At 38.1% G+C, this 22,990-nt stretch overlaps 2 protein-coding genes and 1 pseudogene across 2 annotated transcripts in view; 1 reads left to right on the forward strand and 2 right to left on the reverse strand.

Moving 5' to 3' along the window:
* LOC149070050 (sorting nexin-33-like) overlaps positions 1 to 2,602 on the reverse strand; it is a 30,065-nt gene extending 27,463 nt beyond the window's left edge. The window contains exon 1 of the mRNA XM_089250196.1: positions 2,410 to 2,602. The gene's annotated coding sequence lies outside the window, so the exon portion shown is untranslated. The remainder of the gene's footprint in view (positions 1 to 2,409) is intronic.
* On the reverse strand, positions 1,936 to 2,057 carry LOC149070051 (U5 spliceosomal RNA; annotated as a pseudogene).
* A 901-nt stretch (positions 2,603 to 3,503) lies between the features above and the next one.
* The window catches only part of LOC149070052 (recombining binding protein suppressor of hairless-like), a 150,126-nt gene continuing 130,639 nt past the window's right edge, over positions 3,504 to 22,990 (forward strand). The window contains exon 1 of the mRNA XM_089249377.1: positions 3,504 to 3,645. The gene's annotated coding sequence lies outside the window, so the exon portion shown is untranslated. The remainder of the gene's footprint in view (positions 3,646 to 22,990) is intronic.

The following is a 22,990-nucleotide window of genomic DNA, read 5'->3' on the forward strand; positions in this document are numbered from 1 at the left end:
TCAAGTTGACATCACATTTGATATTTTGTGATACAGTAATCAAATCACCACCATTATAAAAAAAAATTAGCCATAGCACAGCTGCCAAATTTGGAGAACGAGAATTAGGGAGGTTTTCCATGCAGATCCAAATTTCATATAAGAAACACATAGGAAAAGAGATTTTTTAAAAACAGTGTTGGGATTTTTCATTAATAAAAGTAATATTATAGAAATTTTCCTCTTTCTTAAAATGGGATATGGTACAAGCCATTGCTGATTCACTCCAAGTTGCCAAACATTGCTAATCAATAGGTTAAACTACCTGTCATTACCAATTTACTACTATCAAATTTAATCATGCCAATAAAAAAAAATTACCATTGGACCTGAGACTGGATACATAGATTTAACAGGACATATGGTCAAAGCCGATACAAGTCATCTTACCAATTTCGGATGTTGAAAGGCCGAATTGTCGACGTTGGCTGTTTGCAAATACAAATACAACGCCACAACAGGCAAATTGCCCAACGAGGTGGCTGACTTAAGAATTCATTATTGACGATTCATTATTTGACGCAGTATGGTGCCAATTTGCATTGTGCTTGTGATTTCATTCCAGGAATAAAAATGAAAGCAACAGTCTTTTTTTCCCCGAGTAAATTGTTTAGGAATACTTTTTTCCCCTAAAAGAAAGGATTTTTACAATCATGCTTGAAATTCAGGAGATATAGTCCGGGAGATGGAGTAGAAATTCAGAAGCCTCCCGGAAAATACGGAAGACTTGGCAGATACGATATAGAAACACATCTTATGTAGCTATTGGTACGCAAACCACTAAGCTATAGCTACACACATTACCAAAGAGCTCGGAGAGCCACAAGTACAGGTCATGCATTGCAGAGACCACTGCTTCACACCATAATGTTTGGCATAATATAATGTAAAAATGATGAGTTAATTGAAGAAGTAGATGTTATTTTCTCAGTGCTTTAACACACATTTCAGCACATTGGAGAAATAAACTTCCTTGATATTTATTAGTGCCAAGATGAACTTTGGGAAGAAAATGTTTATTGTCTCTGCAAAGATTCAAACCCTGGTTTCTTTCAATCTGGGTAAACAGAGTCAATAATGTGTCTCTCTACTGATATTCCTGGAAGGGCAAGCCCGTAATCAGAAATTCCATTGGTGGGGGGGGGGGGGGGACAGCAAGTGGTAGAACAATATATTTGGCAATCTTTACCCCCCCCCCCCTCTTCACTCATTTTCTCACATTTCAGGAAGGGGAAACCAGACCCCTAAGTGTCTTCCCCCCACCCCCAGCTACAGCCTTGTGAAAGGGTATAGCTGAATTAAGGAAGACTACTTGGTCTCTACACACAGCACATGCTACTATGCATGTTATAATAAGGAAACAAACAGTTGTGTCTTTGCGGTATGGTAGACTCTCGATAACCCGTCCAGCCTGTCCAGGAACCCTGTATTTTAGGCAAGTTTCGTTTGAGTGTAGAAGACGTGCCATTTTGCACGTCTGTGCTGAAAAGAAGCTGTAAAAGATTTTATTATTAAAATGGGCATTTTTAAACTAGCTGGCATATTTTTGATGCATAACAGTTTTTGACTGTTTAAACCAGCATCTTCCATTGATGCTGGGGGGTGGGGAGAAGGGGGTATCTCTATGAACCAGATCATGGTCAGCAGCTCGCTCTCTCTCTGCGGAGTATGATCTCGATAGCGGGAGATTCTGTTCTTGCTGATCTGGTAATCAAAACTACACCAGACCCAGAGGTGCCGACATTGCAAAAATATTGAGGGAGGGGGCTGAAAATCAGGGCTGGAAATAGATGCTTGATCTGCCGGGTCAAGCACACATTTTAGCGCCCCCTTCCCACTTTTGATATTGAAGGAGAGGTAAAAGGGTTGAGATTTTTTCCCCCACCCCTCTAGTTGCAGCTGTAGGGGGACGATTGCCGGCGAAAATGATCGAAAGCTCGGTTGAGTGGCCCCTCTCCACGGAAATTTTTAATAAAAGGTGAAAGATTTACTTGCAGTTGGAAGAGAGGCCGGAGCATTGTATATTCAATAATCATTAGCCGCCGCCCCCCACACAGAATTTATTGGAGGGGCACAGACAGCCTTCGACCCCCACAGGTTCCACCGCCTACGACTAGCTTTATAATATTCATTGAAATCATAACATTATTAGTATGGTAGAATGTACGCAAATAGCGTGCATACCCTATCTTTTTTTCTTTGTAAATCATTAGCACGTACATGGCGAGGACATTTAATGAGAGGAAAGCGGGGAGGAAAAATGTCGAGTATAGAGTTCAAAACTGATCAATAACTTGACCGAAATCTTTGCGGAGATTTTAATCATGCATAAAGATAAACGCAAGCGTATCGAGAGACAATGAAGCGTACCTTTTTAGCTTGGCGTGAACTTCAAATTAGCGTTAATTGCTTTTTAATTAATGCCTTTGAATAGCTCTTGAATTTTAACTCTTTAATTAAAAAAATGAAAACTGCATGATCAGCTGTGTGGCTGTACGCCCTCTCTCATTGGCCATCGCAAACATATATGACACAACGGTGAACCAGTGACAACAAGGGCAGTGGGCCAATCCACCAATCGATATTGTTCAATAATTTTTTTCCCCTTCTCCACTCTGACCAAAATGTGACCATATGACCCGTATTCTGCTGGACGTTCCCGTATTCTCAATCATCCCGAAAATTATTTTTTTTTAGAGCAAACTATGCGTTTTAAAAAATGGAGCACTGCACCGATTTCTTTTCGCTCATTTCTAAAATAATATTTTAATATCTTAACATTGACACTTTTCGTGTCATCTATCGACTGACTGTGAAAACCTCATCGTGAAAATAAAACAGAGTATAAAACAGCTAGTGTCATCTGTTATTTATAAAAAGAAAACAATAAACCTTACATCTAGTATCATCCTTAAAAACTAGATGACAGTACATCATCCGTAGAAGAAATATTTTTCAAACTCAGAAATTATATGTTACAGCCGTACAGCTTACAAGAGAAACTATAGTGAGTTAAGACCGTCCGTATTTACATCGATAAATTCAATGTTTCTCAATTATTTTTCACTTGTCGGTATTCAAACATTGACACTTTTATAGGGAAAGTTTATTAACTTTATGATACCTGTATTAGCAATATCGTCAAAATTATATCAGAGCCTCGCTTTAACTCAATATGTGGGTTGCCATGTTTGTTGACATATAGAAATCTGGACGGCTTTAACCGTTGGTAAAAAAAAATTAATCCTGATTTTTCATGATTTTGCTGCCATCTATGTTTCAGAAATATAACGAGTTGGGTCCTATTTTTCTGTTTGTAATTCATCAATGAAGTTCTTCATTTTCCGGATAGATGGCAACAAAAGTTACAGATTGAAATTGAATTCCTATAAAATATGGTCAACAAAATCACCAGGTGTCTAATTTTTGATGGGAAATTTTAAAATCATTTTCGGCAACACGACGCTGTTTGTTGATATTTAAAATTTTTTACTTCGTTTTTTTTGTTTATTTAAATTTGTGAAATGTCTTTATGAAAAGTTTCCCGGGAAAGATGATCTCCTCATTAGCGTCTTCGGCAGTCTTTCATGACTAAATCTCTCATGAGTAAGTCATTAAATTTCAACCCTCTCATTTTCAATTTTTAAAAACTTTTTACAGAAATATAGGAAGATTTGTTTATTATGCGTTGATTTCCTATGAATAAAATATTTGTATGTGGTGTTTGAGGTATTCAATGTAATATTTCCAATAATGACCGATAAACGTGATTGATTATTCTTGGAAAAATTATGAGAATTCCGTGATTTTTAAAAGGGAGTTGTCAAATCGTATCGTGATGAAACCATTGACAATGATTTCAAATGATATTAGCCACGGGTGCTCAAGCACTTGTATTTTGTTACCCATGGCTGAGCGCCCTCCCAATATAATGCAGAAATCAAAATTTCTAGCATAAATTTCAAGCAGAGCACCCATATACCATTCCGTAAAAACCTAAAAATAATCATTTTCTCCCATTCTAGTCGAATTTTATTGGCAACTCATTCCTGAAAATTTCCACCCGTGTCTATAGCCTGGTTAGCCCCCACCCCTCTCCCCGGCTTCTATTTCATGCAAAGGAGCCAACATGAAGAAAACACATGCACCTCATTCATATTCCTCTGCGGAACTTCTAACGAATTGTACATGTTGGAATGTGTGGGTATGTGTAGGGAACCTGACGAGAAGTTTGCTTCTTTGTAGTGCTTGTTGTTTGTAGTGCTTCCATCTGCCATCAATTTTTCCAACTATGAGTGAAGTGTAATGATTGAATAATTGTATCATTGTAAGCCTGCTAATCTCTCTGGCGAGACTTTTCAACTAGGAGATCGGCTCACATTCACCCGTCGAACTTGGGAACCAAAGAAAACCAATTTCAGCCGACCACCAGTATAGTGAAGGTGGGATTAGAACCTGGATCCTCGCGATGTCAGTCCGTCACTGACCACTCGCCCACCATAGCAGTACATTGAGGGGGGCTGAAAATCACCATTCTTCTTGCATATATATAGGACATGAATCTGTACGAGGGAAGCAGAAGGATCATAGGCAGAGATAGACTTGGAAGTCCGGGGGGGGGGGGGGGGGTGGGCACGATGATGATGATGTCAATTCATATATATACACATATACATTAGATCTGCCCACTCCACTTTTGACCCTGGGGGGGCAATGTCCCCACGTTCGCCCCCTTCCCTGTATCTCCGCCCATGCGAAGGATGGGAATGAATATACAGTGCCATTGCATTGTATATTCATGAATTATTGGGGGGGCCTCAAATGGCCCCAACTTAGAGGATTGGTCAGCCGCGTCAAGCACATATTTTGTGCCCTTTCTGTTCCAGTGTCCCTGGCACCAGACCCGCCTGCTCTCCGCAGTTGTGACCCCGCCCTCAAATTCCAGCTCATATGCTTACACTCTGTCTTAGACATTTTTTGGTCTTTCACTGACCTGTTCCCTCACTCTCTAGGCCATTCCCATGCTCACACATTCTTTGTCATTCCTGCTCTCAGGACCACAATTAGATGCTTGGTCAGCTAGAGCGAGCACACATTTTGGCAACCTCCCAAAATGTGATGTTGAAATTGAGGTTTAAGAGTGAGATTTGTACTCCCCCTCTTTTCCAGACCTGCCTGCTTCTCCCCCCCCCCCAAGTTGCCCTCCCCTCATCCTGCCCACGCTCACACACTCTTTAGGTCACTTCCATGCTCACACACTCTTTTGGCCAACTCCCATGCTCACACATTCTCTAGGTTACTTCTATACTCACACTTTGAATCACAGTTTTGGTTGCACATGTGCTTTCACATTCTTTATGTTGCCCACTATATATTTATATATATAAAATATGGTTCAACACTCTTTATGTCACTCTAAATATAGACTCCAGACACTTCCGGCCAATGTCCGAAACTCTACAGAATTTCTGACATTAGCTGGGTCAACTGGCCGATTTTGAGCTTTGGCCATAACGTCAAGAAATTTGATGCAAGAAATTTTTATTTCTGGATTATAATTTTCTGGTAATAATTGACTGGATTATAATTTGCCTCTGACTGAGCATCCGTTCAGCCAGAGGAAAATTTACAGGGATAGCTTGGTAGATTGCAGCCCAGGGGGCAAGTTTGGTGGGACGACAAATTTGAAGAACAAGTGTTCAGGAGAATTACTAAAATTTGACAAAGAAAGGGGTGGCAAAATTTATTTAACCCACAGATAAAACTATGAATCTGCCTTTGCTAGAGACTGAGGGACCAGGTCAGAGAGTGACATGATTGACGTAGAGCAGCAGTTCTTGACCTTTTTGACTCGCTGAGGCATTTTCAGTATGTAATTTCTATGGTGGAGCCCTGTTTGACTCTATGAGCCCTTTTTCTATGAGTGTAAGCAGGACAGCAACTAAAAACAAAAATTTACTCTATCTCCTGGGGACAGTGTTTATTTTGGTCCCCCCCCCCCTCCTAAATTTGAACATTAAAAAAAGTGCCATTGTTGGTGCAGTGGCGTCAGAATTGAGAGTGCTGTGGGTGCTATAAAAATTTCCTCTATAAAGCTCATAGCAAGCATCCAGAGGGTTGAAACATTTCTGACACCCCTGCCAAACCCTCTCTGCCTTACCCTAGTGGCAGCCCTGTGTGTGTAAGCATGGAAATGACTGAAAGGGTGACCTAAAGAGTTCGTAACCATGTGAGTAACAGAATAGAGTGTGAGTGTGCAAGTATGAGAGTGGCCAAGAAAGTGAGAAAGCGGTGATTACAAAGATTGCATGATTGCAAAGTGCTAGCACATGAATAACCAAAAGAGTGACATAGAGAGCAAGGGCCATTTCAGTGAGTAATATACAAAGCATCAGACCTTCAGTTGTCAATGAGTTACCAAAAGAGTGACCTAAAGAGTTTGTATATACGTGAATGACAGAAAACAGTGTGCAAGCATGCAAACCTACCAAGCTATCCCAGTGAATATGCCTCTGGCTGAAGTACCCTCACAATATTATCCAGAAATCAAAATTTCTTGCATCAAATTTCTTGACGTATATCCATTATGGCCAAAGCTCAAAATCTGCCAATTGACCCAGCCAATGTCAGAAATTCTATGGAGTTTTGGACATTGGCCAGAAGTGTCTGGAGTCTGTAATATCGATATCAATCCCCTAAGACAGGCGTTCTGAAACTTTATACACCCACGGCATCCCTTTTCCTAATCAACACTTATCCACGGCTCCCCAAAGCAGTTCAACAAAAAGCTTCTTTGAAAACCTTTATTAGGACAGCCTCTCCGTGGTGCACAGTTTTAGAATCCCTGCCCTAAGATATTGATATTCTGATTCCTTTGATCATTAGGGTTGCCATAGCTGACCATAATTATAACAAAAAAACATATGCAGACTTAGTGTTGACACAGAGTCAATCCTTCTTTTGGCTAGGGATCTGCAACTACTTCACACATTGGCTAGTCAAAGCCCAAATTTTGGACTTGGTCAGTTCGTGAACTGGATTAATTCGGGCTTTGGCTATAACATATTCATAAATTTCAAGTCCCCATACCAGTATCACAAAACCATAAAAACCATAGAGTCATGCTAATAACTATAATACCATTCCTATAGAAAAAGTTCCAAACCTGCCAGTTCTAAAACATTGAAACTGATGCTCTCTTCCACAAACAGAATATGTTGAAAACTGTGACATACATTGCAGAAAAATCAGGAAGAATTGAAAGAAAAATGTAGTACTTGGAAAACCCTATTACGAGAAATTTTTACTGCAGCTGAGGAATTTCTGGTCAGCTGAGGGCTCTTTATTCTGCTGTGGGGCTGATGCCCTTTGAATGGGATCATAAGCGGATACAGGCTCTTCGAAATGTTTCAAACCTCTGGATGCTTGCTATGCGCTTAATAAAGGAAATATTCATAGCACCCACAGCACACTCTATTCTCGGATGAGAGGGGCTCCTAAATCATGTATGCATCTCGTCCATATTCCTCTGCAGAACTTCTAACGAATTGGTACATGTTGGAATGTGTGTGTGTGTGTGCACCTTCCATGAAGTTTGTTTCTGTGTAATGTTTGTTATGTGTAGTGCTGCGATCTGCCATAAATTTTCTAACTATGCATGAAGTATAATTATTGAATAGTATACCTGTTGCTCTCTGCAACGAGACTTTAACAGGGAGATCGGCTCACATTTGGATGTGAGGGGCTGGCAAATGTCAACCTCTGCCCTTTTGCTTGTGCTAATTGCACTTATATTTTTTTAATGCAAAGTGGGGCAATCACCCCTTTGTCCGCCCCCTGTATCTGCTTATGAATTGGATTAGTACCATTTTTCGGCTTTCATTGATAAAAGTTGAGAATTGTCTGTTCAGAACATATTCATAAACATTGTCAGTCAGAACATTGTCTATGTATCCAACAAATTACACTTGTAAAGCCTTAATTCTCTCATAAAAAATACATGCTATTTATTTGTGTTGTATATTGCTTCAAAACAGCGTTTCCTAATCTATGGTACATGTACCCCCATGAGATGGGGGCAATTTTTTTAAATTAAATTTTAATAAAAACACTCGCCTCTTTTTTGGTGAATAAACCTAATTTGTAAATTGATTTACTATTCTAACTGATGTCTTAGGCCTAGAACCAATGATTTCCAAATGTCACAAATGGAAAAATAAAAAGTTTTGGGAAATTTTAATTCGGCTGTAAACTATTGGTAAAAGTATTTAAAATCATAAAAAAATTAAATATGAAAGGTCCTAAAAATATATGTTAGTGAAAAAAGAATATATTTTTGTTTTAGGATAGAACATTATCATTTTAAAATTTGAAAGATGGGCTGATGACAGCCAGGAGAAGGACATTTCTTCAACGAATGAAAATTTGTTCAAGCAGATTTTAAAAATATATTGATGAAAAATTGAAAACAGAGTGGGGACTTTTCAGAAACTGAAATATAAATAGAAAGTGACGGGGGGGGGGGGGAAGTACTGTGTCAAATATATTTAATGTGTAAACTGCTGGGGAACACACAATTTAGGCCAATATCGTGAGAATCACCCATGTATGACACGTGCACGGTGATTAAAATAATGTTTATTTTACCTTTATCTAAAGAAGTACGTGTAATTGAAAATTGAAGGTGCTTGACAAATTTTAAAAAAAATTTTAGGCCCCAGCCAGGGTTCTTAGGAGCCAAGCATGGTTTTTTAGACAAGAAAAATGGTGTGAATAATGTTTTCTCAACTTTTCCAGGACTTGATATCACCTCCCCAAGTTTAAAGAGGCACTGTGATAAAATCAGAATTTCGTTGAATTTTTAAACTCCAACATTTTGAAATTGTGTATAAGATCTCTTCTGCTCCAATACCAATTTTTCTGGACGCCAAAGTGACCTGACCCAAGCCGTGGCAAATTTCAAGCATTTATAGGCCTAGAGTGATACTGTCAATATTGCCACATATCTGGAAGATATTCGAGAACAATTCCCCCACCGTAGCAAGATTTAAAACAAAAACAGTGGTCATCTAAATTGCTCAAAGTTGGCCACCAAACTTAACATCACTACATTTTGTTGAACATAACTAGCAGGGAATAACACCTTGCCCAATCAAAATTTCCAATTTTGGTTTGTTCGATCATGTGATCAATTTTTTAGGGGCAGAAAGTCAACTTTAGTTTTATAAAATATACCGGGTCGGCGGGAATTCCTGGACACGTTTTGAAAATTAATATAAAAAAAATCAACCAATTGACATAAAAAGGTTTTATTAATACAACATAAAGGTCTTCCATTTTCCAAATGGGAGACCGGCGCACATTCGCACCTCAAAGTTGAAAAATCGCAGAGAAAAAGAATTCTAGAGTTATTCTGACTACTGAAAAATATATAAGTATATTGTAGTTAGTATGAGATCTCACAGCCTAAGCTCTCTTACATCTGTGCCAGACTTTTCAGGAAAGCAGCCTCGGTTCATTCACATGGTTATCACCTGCAAATCACAATCATCACAATCATCTTGCAAAGTTAGGACATTCGATTGTGATACCAAGAGCGATAGTGATTTTGAAACCTAAACACTATTGAACACGTTTGAGGCGCGCTCTTTGGAGAAAATTCGATATTAACTTAGAGCAGTGTTTCTCAACCGGCGGGCCCTGACATCAGTCAAACCGGGCCTGAATGCGATTCACTGTTTCATTTTGCTCCATTTGTTGCTCATTAATCGAGTAGATGACTGGGCCTTCTAATCACTAAAAAGAAATCAACCGGGCTGCGTTCTTCCAAAGGTTGAGAACCATTGCCTTAAAGAACCATCAAGGAGGTACTACAGCGGCAGGGCCGGATTAACCATTAAGCAAAATAAGCACGTTCTTAAGGGCATCAAGAGAAAAGGGGCACCACAAAAAGTTGCCAAAATGTTTTTTTTTAATGTGCAATTTTTTTTTCTAGCATCAATCATCCGGCAGAAAATCCAAAAATTTTCGATTGATTGTATAGTTGAAGATATCAAAAGGATGGCACAAATACAGAAAAACTGATAATATTTCAAACTAGAGATCACGTTAATGCTTAGGTTTTGGAAAGAGACTTCGTGCAATTTTTATGAAGTTAGCTTGAGCCATTTTAACAGCAACATGGAGCCCTTTGACAAACTGATTTTTCTGAGGGGCCCTTTCTACCAGCTAAAAAATTCCTGCCTACCAATTTTGCATACTAACTCTCGCAAATTGTAAACAGATCTACTTGTCACGAGGTCCTCGGGTTGTGTCCGAGTGAAACCTTAGCGTTAATAAAATAAATCGTTACCATTCCCAACCAATGTATGATATATGCTAAATCAAAAATTACAAATTTAAGACTAAGCCTAGTTCTACAGAATAAGGACTTGAACTTGAAAATTCTCAAATCGTTGAGTCATTAGCGGATCGACTGCTGCATGGTTTCAGAGGGTTTTATCTCATAGTTAATTATTATTACCCGTGCGAGATAGTTTCGGTGCCTCTCTGGCGTTTAAGTCGCACCAGTAAAGTAATCCCGAAAACTCGCTGCTGTGTTCCCAGACAGATGAAATGCATCAGAAATTGTCGCCTGGCAGTCCAATGATTAGGGAGCTAGTAGCCTCTGATTGTGCAAGTCTCGGTTCAAATCCCGGTTCTTCGATGTCTACTAACACTAACAAATTTACTTTTCTTACTGATCTCTTGGGAGTGCGTGAGGATCACGTTTAAAAAAAAAAAAAATCACGGGTTGCGAATCATTCGGTCCAATACGCTCATAATTTGAAATTTTGCATAAAAATACTTAATATATATATTTTTAGCTTCTTCATAGACTACGCAGCCTAGAGCCACCCTTTTATGGTTTGATCTCGAACTCCTAGAACAGGCATCTCCAACTCGTTGCACGCGAGCACCATGGTGCTCCCTGAAGTACCTAGAGTGCTCGATGCTCGTGTCCGATTTCGTGCTCACGAGCACTTGATCAACGTTTCAGTCAAACACGTTGGAGGAATTGCATTCAAGGATTGAAATCATCGTCATGTCATGTATTCGTATGTTAAACTTGCCGTAAGGGTGCTTACTCTTCTTTTGATGATAGGTACAGGCAGATTGCAATTCGATAATGCATCTCTGAAAGAACAGGTACCCAATGATTATATGGTTCACCAAAAATAATGTAATATCGGCCATGCCAAGAGTCAGTGGTTGCGTTTGAAGCCACTTTGTGAAATCTTAATAAGCAGTCGATGGGAGTTGCTTCTGAAATATAAAATTTCATTTAATGTTTTTTTTCCTTTATAGATTCGACATCGAGTAATATATACTTTTAGGGACGGGGAGGGGGGCGCACCAAAATCATTCAAGTGCTTATGGACTTCAAACGTTTTAATCCGTCCCTGTATAGCGGAATCTCACGCCAACGGACACACGTGCAACCGAAATTTTTATCCGCTACCGGTCGTGTCCGTTAACACCGTCCACGCCGCTTTCTGTGATCACATTGGGTTTCAGGGTTTCTGATAGCATTAACCGAATGATAAATATATCCGAAAAAGTCCCGTTTGTAAGCACGGTGATCAAATATCTCGTTTGGTCGAACGGGACGAATGCTAAACGGGTATTAGTAAAATGGGACAACTGTTTGTATTTCCTACATAATTGGTTGCGAAATGTTCAATCGTTTCCATTTTTTTTATTCTATTCCCAAAAACGAGACCTATTTTTTTTCCTTTAAGCTAAAACTCTGCATTTTGTTTATTCAGTCATTGTGAGGCGTTGAAATGGAACTGTCTAATGTTTATCACAAATTATGATATTTTTTTTAATGTGCACAATACGCTTCATAGATTCCTTAAAAATGTCTCTCAAAAAAAGAAATTAGAATCTGGTCAACTGAAAGAAACTGATCAAGAACTGAAGGAAAGCGTCTGTTTTCGTGATATATTTGCCTTCACTGTGGAAAGGCCATTGCAAAAGCAGCTCCACACGTAGGCCTACATGGATTAAAGCGAATACTATGGACTGATTACGACATTAAGTACTGAAATATTTGTCAATTGTCTTGGCAGTCAGAGAAAATGACTGGAGGGGTTCTGAAATGTGAGGAGGCGATGATGATGTGATCCCTCCCCACAGAAGCTCTTTTTCTTTCTCTCCCTCTTTACAAAAAAAGAAAACGGACCAATTAGCATATAGCGGAAATCAATAGACCGAGGTGAAAAAAAAATATGTTTGTTCAAGTCGCGAACCTCGTTGAGTGGCCACTGTGCGGTGTATAACAAAATAATACAACTGTTTTCGCCGCTAATCTCTCAATTATATACTCCCGTACCTCTTGGTCGCCCCACTATGTGCACGGCATTAGTTATCGTTATCATCTATCCTCTTCAGCTGCGCTTATAGTGGGACGAAGAGGTACTAGTTACAAGAATTTCGACTTAGAAGAAAAAACCGCATAGGGGTGGAGGAAGAGATGCCCGCACATAGTATAGTAAAGGAGGAGAAAAATAGAAAATGACCGAAGGGTGTGATGATCCCTCCGTAGAAGCTTTTTTTTTTTTTAAAGGGAAAGGAAGAAAATATGAAAAACCGGACCAATCAGCAAATAGTGAAAATCAACTGATCCAGGTGAAAATAAACATGTTTGTTCAAGTCGCACACCTCGTTGAGTGATCTCTTTCTCTCCCTCGTCTCGCTTCTCGAGTATGTGCGGTGTAGAACAGAACACTACTATTGTTTTCATCGCAAAACTCTATTGTACACTCCCGTAACTAATAGTCGCCGCACTATGTATGGAAATGCCAGGGAAAAAAAAGTTTGGCTAAATCTTAACTTCAGAATATGTGCAAAAAAGAAAACTTTCGCCGGAAAAAAATTTTGATAACATTTTCAAAAGTTCCGATGACTTCCAACGAATTTTTGCTCATATTGTAATTTTGGTCCGATCCGTTCTTTGCAAAAAATGGTAGCAATACTAGACTGTATTATCCGTTGATTCTGATAAATGGCGTCGACGGTATTTAGTGAGATAGTAAAGTACATTGTGAAGACCGTTGACGGGGAGTGTCCGTTATGAAAGTTTCCACTATTTTTCTGGACTCTACACGAACTTCGTGAATATTTCTCTGGGGAATTTCTGACGAATAGGCAGATGCTGGAACGTGTGTTCTGAGAGTAAGTGCGAACCAAGCTTATTTATAAGTCAGGGTACGCCGATTTAAATCACTTATTTAAAAAATAATAATCATTCATTTAAATAAAAAATTTAAATTTTGTTTTTTCTTTACATAATTTCAATGATACTGAAGTAAAAGTAACCTCGTATGGTATGCATATTATTGATATGTGGCAAAGTTCGTGATTAAACGAACCATATATCTTTGGGGTAAATATAGACTTGAACTTAAGATATAGTACAGGATGAAAACTGCTAACAGGACGGAAAAAATTACAGAGAAATATAGGGAGTTGAACCACGTAGCTAAATTGCGCTAAGTATTTTCAATGCATTGCAATGTGGCACTAAGGTTCCCCTGATTTAAAAAAAAGAGGAAAAATTTTTTTTGTATAAAGCCATGAATTCTATGCCCTATTGCTGATTCAAAATAATAATAGTTGTTGTACCAACATAAATAACTTGGGGCTTTCGACTTTTAATTTTTTCGTATTAAAATTTTGAGTTTGCTCGGTTTTTTTTTTTACCAAAAACTCATTGAATGTGTGGAAGAATAAAAAGTGTGTAAACTGTGTTAAGCAACATCATGCAAGTCGGAAACACATCCATTAATTGTGCAAAAAACAATCTTGTCAATGGAATTTCTTTTATTTGGTTGATGCTTAATGACCCTTTTGTTGTACATCGAGTGAAATGAGATGTCTGCACCATATGTGTGATACTGATTTGCCACCAGTCATTCACTTTAATGGGGGGGGGGGGGGACTCATTAATAAAAGCACTTTTCTCTGCAAAAAAAATGTTAATCCATGAAGCTGATTTGGGCTAAATGACCTTTCATGTTACATAAACACAGATTTTTGGTGTTCGTATTTTTTGCTTGTAGTTCGTTTGTAGTTTATTCATTAATGCTGAATTGAATTTGAGAGATTAGGGGGAAAAAGCAATAAGGTGATATGAAAATATGCATTCTTAATGGTTAACCAGATTTGTTTTAATTAATTAAGCATGCGGCTAATTTTAATTAAAAATTTTCTTTTTAGATTTTTTCATACTCTGTTATAAGCTCAGATTTATACTCCCTTCGTTTTCAAGAAGTATTGCCATCTTCCATAACTGAAATGAAATGCATATATGTTCAAAGACTTCCTGCTCCTTGTGGAGCGATCCATTCGCTCTTCGAAGTTTGAAAACTCAAAGAAAATCAATTTTGCCTGCAGGGATCAAACTTGGGTCATCGCGATGCAAATATGTACATCACTATGTCAATAAGACTGCTCAGCGGTTTTCAGTTGTTTGATTGTTAGAAGCTATTTTATAATGCCACTGCTCTGCAAATTTATATATTTTTGCGACTTTTTTCCCCGCCGTATCCGAGGTGAGGAAAAAAAATGAAATCGTGGTATTTTTTCATTCAATACGATTTACATAATTCTTAATATGTACTATGTGTTGCGCAATATGTTTTTCATCAAACGATTCCGTGAACTTTGCTTTAGTTTGATTCCGATCTGGAAAAGAAAGGAAGCAACTTGTGTTAACTCTTGAGAGGCTTAATCGATTTTTGAGTGTTCTCACGGTATCGTGGATATTGGATATTCGGGGAAGAATAAGATTCGCATCCTCTTCTCTCAAAATGCATCTTTATTTCGCGTACTGTATAATATTAAAAAGCCATTAAAACATTAGCATTCGGAAATAATTCGTTTGCCTATGAAGGGAAATAAGGGAGGAATAAAGAAGAATAATCATGAGAGGAGAGCGATTGATAGAAGGTCGATGCCTAAAGGAAGTTGGTGCTTATGCGCCATTGAGTGCACAAGGATGCTTCGGATCATGACGAATGCTTTTTCCCGTGAGAGAAGGGCAGATTCGGCTCTCCAAGATGAGCAAGCAACAACCATAGAATGTTATCAAAGCTCGCCTATAGCGGAGAATGCAGTCTTTTCTATCTTTTTTTTCTTTCTCTCTTCTCTCGGTCTATAGTAAACGCGTTACGATTCGTTTGATTTGAACTCTCTCCCGTCTCTGTGTATATGTATGAAATGCCTTTTCCGATTCATTTTGTGTTGCCTAACCCTTTCACTATACTCTTTCGGCTATTGTTTTTCATTTTCATTGTCTGTTTGTTTTCGATGTAATTTTCTTGTGTTTTTCCCGGTGACGCCTTTGAGACGAGCAAAACTTTTGCTTCCTGATTGTGGTTATCATGATGCCATGTGCAAATGATGATTCCAAAAGAAAGAGGGGAAGATTTTCATTTGAGTTGTAATGAGCATGAATTCTTCTCGATTCGCAGTAGATTGAAATTTTTGCGAGGAATAAAGATAGAGGTTTAATTTCCACATTCTAATCGAAGTTAATCAGATATCCTAAACAAACCTCACATCAACCTCAGCTCACCGTTTTTTTTTTTTTTTTAAATAAATTCTGAACGTGAAAGTCAAGATGCTTTAAAACTGAAAGTGAATGAAATTTATTACTATATTTATATATTTCAGAAGTAGCACATATCTTTCCTGCTCATATTTTTGAATATTGTGCATATAAAAATTACAGTAAAAGTCCGATACAACGAGTACAGCTTATAATGAGAATCACGCTGTAACGAGCGAATAGTTAATGTTAAAGATACTATAATATTCGGTTATAGCGAGAAGAAAATTAGGAAGCATTCGTTACAACGTCAAAAAATTCTCAAGATTTCCAGTTTTTTGTTCTCTCTTCAAAAATTGAACACATTGACTCTTTTCATGGCACATGCTGCTCGTAAGAATTACTTTTAGGCACTTCTAACAAGGAATGGACGTGGAAAAGACAAAAAAATTTTCAATCCTCTCCTCCCCCCCCCCCCCTCCTTCCTATTTTTTTGGGCTTCCTCACCGCACACATGAGATGCGTGATGATTTACTTAATTTTTATCTGTCTCAGTGACTAAGAAACCAAGGGACCAGAAGTTTCGTTTCTGAATGACTGGAAAAATCGTGCTGAAAAAAATTTCGGATTAGTGGAAAGCCTTTTTCCAGGTCTTTTACCACTTGTTTATATTTCTTCGTTGAGATAGAGCAGCGGGCCATGTCCGGGTTAGGAGGAGGACTAGTAGAAAAATGTAGAGTTCATGAACCCCTGGAAATGAGCAGTGATATGATAATTAAGATTTTTAATTGATCAGTTCGTTGATTAAATCGCTTCAATAACGATACTGCAAAACTATTTTATAGAATAAACAGATGCGAGACCTAAAATCAATTTCATGACTATAGTTCTGAACATTCATTAATATAAGAACGAAATGATCTAAAAGTCGTTTTAATTCAGATAAAGCAGTGATTTTCTGTAATTTTTTAACTTGAAGAGCAAAAATTAGATACTCGCTTATTTTTTATTTATTTAATCTATCATTAAAACCACAGAGAATCCAGTTGGAGTTGGAGAGAGGAGAAAAATATTAGACAAAGCACACAAAAAATGAAACAAGTGAAAAAGAACAAATAAAATTACATTAGAAATCAAATAAAAACCATGTAACGAGAAGTCCGTTATAACAATTTTTCTCGTGATTGTGTGCTGTCGTTATAACAGACTTGCTCTGTATCTTTGTTGTTTCAGATATACGAGGTTTTAATGCACATAAAATTTACAACTATTCCTTTATCGATGATTCATGATTCTGCAGCAATTTTCAGTGTAACGATGTGACTTATCCTATGTAGGATCCATATCGTAGCTGCTATCGTAAGAATTGAAATCGTAGAGAATTCTTACGAATAAATTGATACGCTTCACAAGGGTAGCAGAGTAGCATATGTGGTCCACTGTGCCCTTTTTTACGTGAATATGTCTTTTAAATCATCTGACGATACTGGTGTATTCGCAAAAAATTGCTTATCCAAATAATTTAAACGCTCATATCTCAAAAAGTATTCAGTATATATCGGTGCTTTAGATGCCTGCGGATAGATGACTCGACTATCTCGAGAAGTTCTCAACGTATATAGACGAAGATGACATTTGTATGGTCTGTTAGCTATACCAAATACAAATCTGATGATATCGATTTGTCATTACCCACCATGCGATTCCACGCGCAAAGAACGTATTCACGTTAAAACTTGCGGCTGTGTCTATGATACAGTCTACCCTTATTTATTTATTTATTTATTTTTTGGTATGTAAACTACGCGAGTAAGAAAACTTTCCAAGAATATTTATGAAATATTAATGGAGAAATATGTTATACTTTATGCAGCTAAAAGCAACTAACTTCCACCATACATTTTTGTGTTGTAAACATTCATTACTTAATTGCTTTACATAAATAAAAACATCCAGCTTAAAAAATGAAAAGTAAATTCATTTTGAAGAGGTGGTCCACTATGCCTCTATATCCACCGCGTCCCATCTTCCCCTACAGCAGTGGTTCTCAACCTGGAGCCATATGGCCCCGGAGTGTTCTGAGGGGACCCACGAGTGAAAATCAGATGAAAGGGGAGAAACGACAAGTGGTATAGGGGCCACAGGGAGCCGAGAAGAAATAAAGCTTTCCAGTGAAATATGGTGCGAAAGAATGCAACTACGTTCAGAATTTAGCAGAGCTGTCTGTAACGAGAACCATCTCAACCTATGGGGGCCCATGTGAGCATGACCCGGGGCCCTCATATCAGTGCCTACACGATGAGATCTTGTATTATGATTTTTTAGAATATGAATGTGTAAGCTTTTGCTCACAGTTAATTATGTGGCCCCATCATGGAACATCACTTTGCCCGAGGATCTATAATGTTGAGACGGTAATGCATAAAATCCCCACAAGCAGGAAGTTTACTGAATTCTATCCCAGGCTGATGTGTCGGTAGGTTCGTTGAATAGTCCTGTATTTTATATAAATGTATTTTTTCCGCATAGTTTGGCTCTTGAGCAAGATGATCGCCCACCTTCTGAACTAGTGCCGGGTCCAGTGTACGAGAAATCGATCTTTATAACATTTTTGTCATTATAAATTTAGTTGTGATTAAATTCAATTCGATAAAAAGAAAGTGTCTCGCTCTTGGATGAGGCTTTGGATATTGGGTAACACGGGAAGGGGGGGGGGGCATAAGCTGCAAAAGGTTGAAGTAACACTGCCCTACTATATTTTGTTTTATTGTAAAAAATCTTCTCGGGATTCAACTAAGTTTAATATCTTTATTATCATTTTTGAGAAAAAAAAGTTTCACTTGTACATTTTCCACACTTATGACGTTTTGACGTGCCCTGTTTAGGGCCGTATTCACCGACATGGTTTAAACTGTAGTCACAATTTTTGGATAAGAGATAACATACATTGGTAAAAAACCTGAATTTTTAACACATCCGTGTCGATCGCTTATCAAAAAATTGTGACTAGTTTAAACCATAGTTCCTCAATCTTTTTTGTTCCATCGCCCCCTTCTTCAGAAATTGTTTTCTCCCATCCCCCCCCCCCCCAATGCAATCTAACCCATAGGATCCTATGTTATACCCGTAGTTTCTACCGCCCCCCTGGAACATTCCATCGCCCCCCTGGAACATTCCATCGCCCCCCGGGGGCGTTAACGCCCACGTTGGAAATCACTGGTAAACCATGTCAGTGAATACCGCCCTAAGTAGTTTACCGAACAGCACTTTTGTCTACTACACAAAAAGTAGCTTCACAGCAATTTCATCAACACTTTCGGAGAGTAGATAGTTCAAAATATCCATGTTATTAATCATCCTCGAAAGTACAAAAACTGGAGAGAAATTTAAAAATACATATATTGAAGTTGATTTTGAGTGAAATATAAAAATTATCGTTACAGCAGTTTTACGATCTCTTCAAAAAATATAGATATAGAGGGATTTATCGTACAGGGTGTTTAAAAAAGAATCACCCGATTTGAAATGCGTATATTAAAGGTGCTCAATATGTGTGTGTGTCCACCTTGGGATGCACGGCATATGTCTATACGGTAGTCAAATTCGTCCACAAACTTTTGCGAGCATGTTTGCAACCACTGCGAGTGGATTTCTGTGGACTACACTCCTATCAGACGTGGAGCCCGGTGCGAAAATTATTTCGGGGCTCCTTATTTTTTTTGGGGGGGGGGGGGGGAAGTGGGATCGGCATTCATGATTTATGCATTATGACAGAATATTCTGAAATGCAGAAAAATATCCACTCAAAAAAAATGTAAACACAATTAAATGTAAATTAACGCAAAAACAAATGGAAATTTTGAATTGATGAAAATTCAAAACTAAAAGAAATTTTAAATTGATGGAAGAAAGTATTTCAAAACTAATGAAAATTAGGACTTAATGATCTTGGAACTAATGTTAAATTAAAATTCATGAATTAAAAATGAGAAATATCTCCAGCGCGAATGGAAATTCGGGATTAGTCAAAGAAAAAATCTCAAAATTGATGACAATTCAGGAATATTAATGGGATGAAAAATATCAGAATTGATGAAAATGCAGATACAGGATAGTGAGAGAAAAAAATTCTAGAATCGATAAAAATTCAGAATTAATAAGAGAAATAATTCCAGAATGGATGAAAATGAAAAATACTTATAAAAAAATAATTTAAGAATTATCACAAAAATTAGAAACTTTGCCTGGTTTTAATTTATACAAAAATTGTTACGTTTTCAAGACAAAGAAATTTCATTGAAGAGCCGAAGCGCGTCGACCATTCGACCAATCAAACTTTTTTGTCTTGAAAACATGGCAATTTTTGTATAAATTTAAGAATTGACGAAAATCCAGAAGACATTATATTTTATGCAAAAAAATGTATTTTATTGTATACAAAATTTTTTCACTTCTACTACCGTGAGTTCGGCCTCCCCCCCCCCCCCCACGAATTGTGGGACCTGTCGCACACCACTAATGGTGGCTCTGATCGTATCAAGTGCATTGTTATAGTCGTTGCTTTTCTCTTCATAAGTATATATTAATGACTCGATGCTGATGCCTGGTCATATCACCCGTAACTCGATAAGCGGTCGCAGGGTATTTATATGCTCCTTTATATGCATTTATATCGCACCCTCTATGGTTCACGGATAGCGTGCGGAACCTTTATCTTGAAAAGAAAAGAGCATTCAGAGAGTATAAAAGTGGACGAGGTGACCTATCATTATTTACTGATAAAAGAAAACTGTTGAAGAAAGCGATAAGGGATAGTAAAAAGGAAGTTGAATATAGGTTGGCTGATAACATTGGCTCTGACCCAAAATCATTTTTTCGATACGTCAATAATGGATGTAAGGGGACAGTTGGCCCCCTCTCGATAGGAGGCTCTAGGGTAGAGAGCAATGTAGGCATGTGTAGTGCTTTCAATGACTTTTTCGCGTCGGTTTTTAATGGAGATAATGATATTCGATATACGGGTGTTGCATGGGGTAATAAAACCCTCAACGATATTCAAGTAGAAGACGTGGAGGTCCTAAATCTTCTAAGAAATGTATGTGCAAGCAAAGCACCAGGACCAGATGATATCTATCCCAGGGTTCTCAGGGAATGTGCTAATGAATTGTTGGGGCCAGTCGCACAGATATACAGGAGTAGTGTTGCTGAGGGTATCGTCCCAAGAGATTGGAAACTTGCTAACGTTGTTCCGATATTTAAGAAGGATAGTAGAGAAGCGGTGTCCAAGTATCGTCCAGTGAGTTTGACGAGCTTCATCTCGAAAATTTTGGAAATTATCATCAAAAGGCAGTTTGTGAAGTGGATAGACGAGAATAATGTATTGTCGGATAATCAGCATGGGTTCAGGAAGGGGAAGCCATGTGTAACTAACCTCCTTTGCTTCTATGATCACATGACTAAGGCTTTGGGTAAGAGCAAAAATGTCGACGTTGTTTACCTTGATTTCCAGAAGGCATTCGATCGGGTCCAACATGGCAAACTCTTGAAGCGTTTACACGAGATTGGAATTGGTTGCAACTTGCTGAATTGGATAGAATCGTGGTTAAGAGATAGGTCGCAACGAGTTATGGTGAAAGGAGAATTCTCTGGTTGGACAGACGTCACAAGTGGAGTTCCTCAAGGAAGTGCCCTTGGCCCCATAATTTTTTCACTGTTTATCGATAAACTCGATCAGGGTATCGATGGGATTACTAGCAAATTCGCAGATGATGTGAAGCTAATGGGGGTAATCGGGAATGAAAGCGATAGGGAGTTGCTCCAGACCAACTTAAACAGGATTGCAGCATGGGCAAATGAATGGAGCATGACGTTTAGCGTTGATAAGTGCATGGTCGCTCATTTTGGTTCGAACAACCCACGGTTCTCTTACGAGTTGAATGGTGTCACTCTCCCGGATGCAACTAGGGTCACCGATTCGGGAATTCTCATTGACGAGCAACTTAGGTTTTCTGAACATTGTTTAGCGGTGGTCAAAAGAGCGAATAGAATGCTTGGTCTCATTTTCAAAAAGGTCTCTTCGCGTTCTCCTAAAGTCATTCTTCCGCTTTTTCGAGGATTAGTTCGTCCTGGACTGGAGTATGCTGTAAGGTTTTGGAGACCATACCTACAGAGGGACATAGAATTGGTTGAAGGGGTGCAGAGAAGAGCTACGCGTGTCCTTGTTGGCACACAGGGCTTGAGTTATGAAGAGAGTGACTTCATTTTTTGAATATGTTTACATTGGATGAACGTAGGTGTCGAGGAGATATGATCGAAGTGTGTTCAAAATTTTCAATGGGATGGATAGGATGGACCATGAACTTTTAGTACACCGCCAATCGACTGCTTTTACAAGGGGACACCAGTATCGATTGGTGAGGGACAATGCAAGGTTATGGTGTCGCAGGGAATTTTTCTCTAATAGGGTTGTTAATAAATGGAATAGCTTACCCCCGGAGGTAGTAAATTGTAACACAATTGACACGTTTAAAAAGAAATACGATAAACATGTTGGGGTAAATCGAGAAGCTATCCATTCTTAGAATAAGACAACCATAAGTATTCTTTATGGGCATTGTATAATATTTTATCATGTGTATATATTGTTTATAATTTGTGTTAATTGCATTTTTAATGAGGTTGCTGTATTTTTGAAACATATGACATCCATATTTTTATGGGCATCTTTTTATCAGCCACCTCGTTGGGCATTTTGCCTGTTGTGGCGTTGTATTTGTATTTTCTCCGTGGTGCTACAATATGTACATGTACAATTTATATTACATTGTTTAATGCTCTCATTTGTATCAATAATCTTATTAGTTTTATAATGCTCTGTAATTTTTTCATGTACGGAAATAAAATTCAAATTGTAATTCAGTTTTTTTGGGAAAAAATTGATTTGCTAAAGAAAATGCCAGGTGTAAAAAATACATGTTTATAAAATTATAATTATTTTTATAATGTGATATTTCCTCATAGAATTTTTTCTCAGTAGTTAGCGGTTTGCGATGGTCTCAACGAACTCCTACCTGCTTTTACACTGAATTCTCCCTCACCCAGTTATACATGTGAAAGATGGCTGTGAAAAAAGGGGCCCCTCCTGTTACAGTTTTCACTGGTGGGAGAGTAACGTGCAGATTCCTCTATGCGCTTTTTCATTTTCTTCTCCACTCACTACTTGTTCTTCTCATTCACTAAGGCGTAAGAAGGAAAATATATTGGATTTCTAGGGTTATTAAGTCACAAAGGCGTCAGTCGCAGTTTCACCCAGAAAAAAAATGAGCAAAGTGCCCACGTTATGTCAAAATTATTTTT

The sequence above is a fragment of the Pholcus phalangioides genome, unplaced genomic scaffold, assembly GCF_987345545.1.
Source record: "Pholcus phalangioides strain wild (caught in Gottingen) unplaced genomic scaffold, Ppha-v1.0 ptg000022l_1, whole genome shotgun sequence".
Classification (NCBI taxonomy): domain Eukaryota; kingdom Metazoa; phylum Arthropoda; class Arachnida; order Araneae; family Pholcidae; genus Pholcus; species Pholcus phalangioides.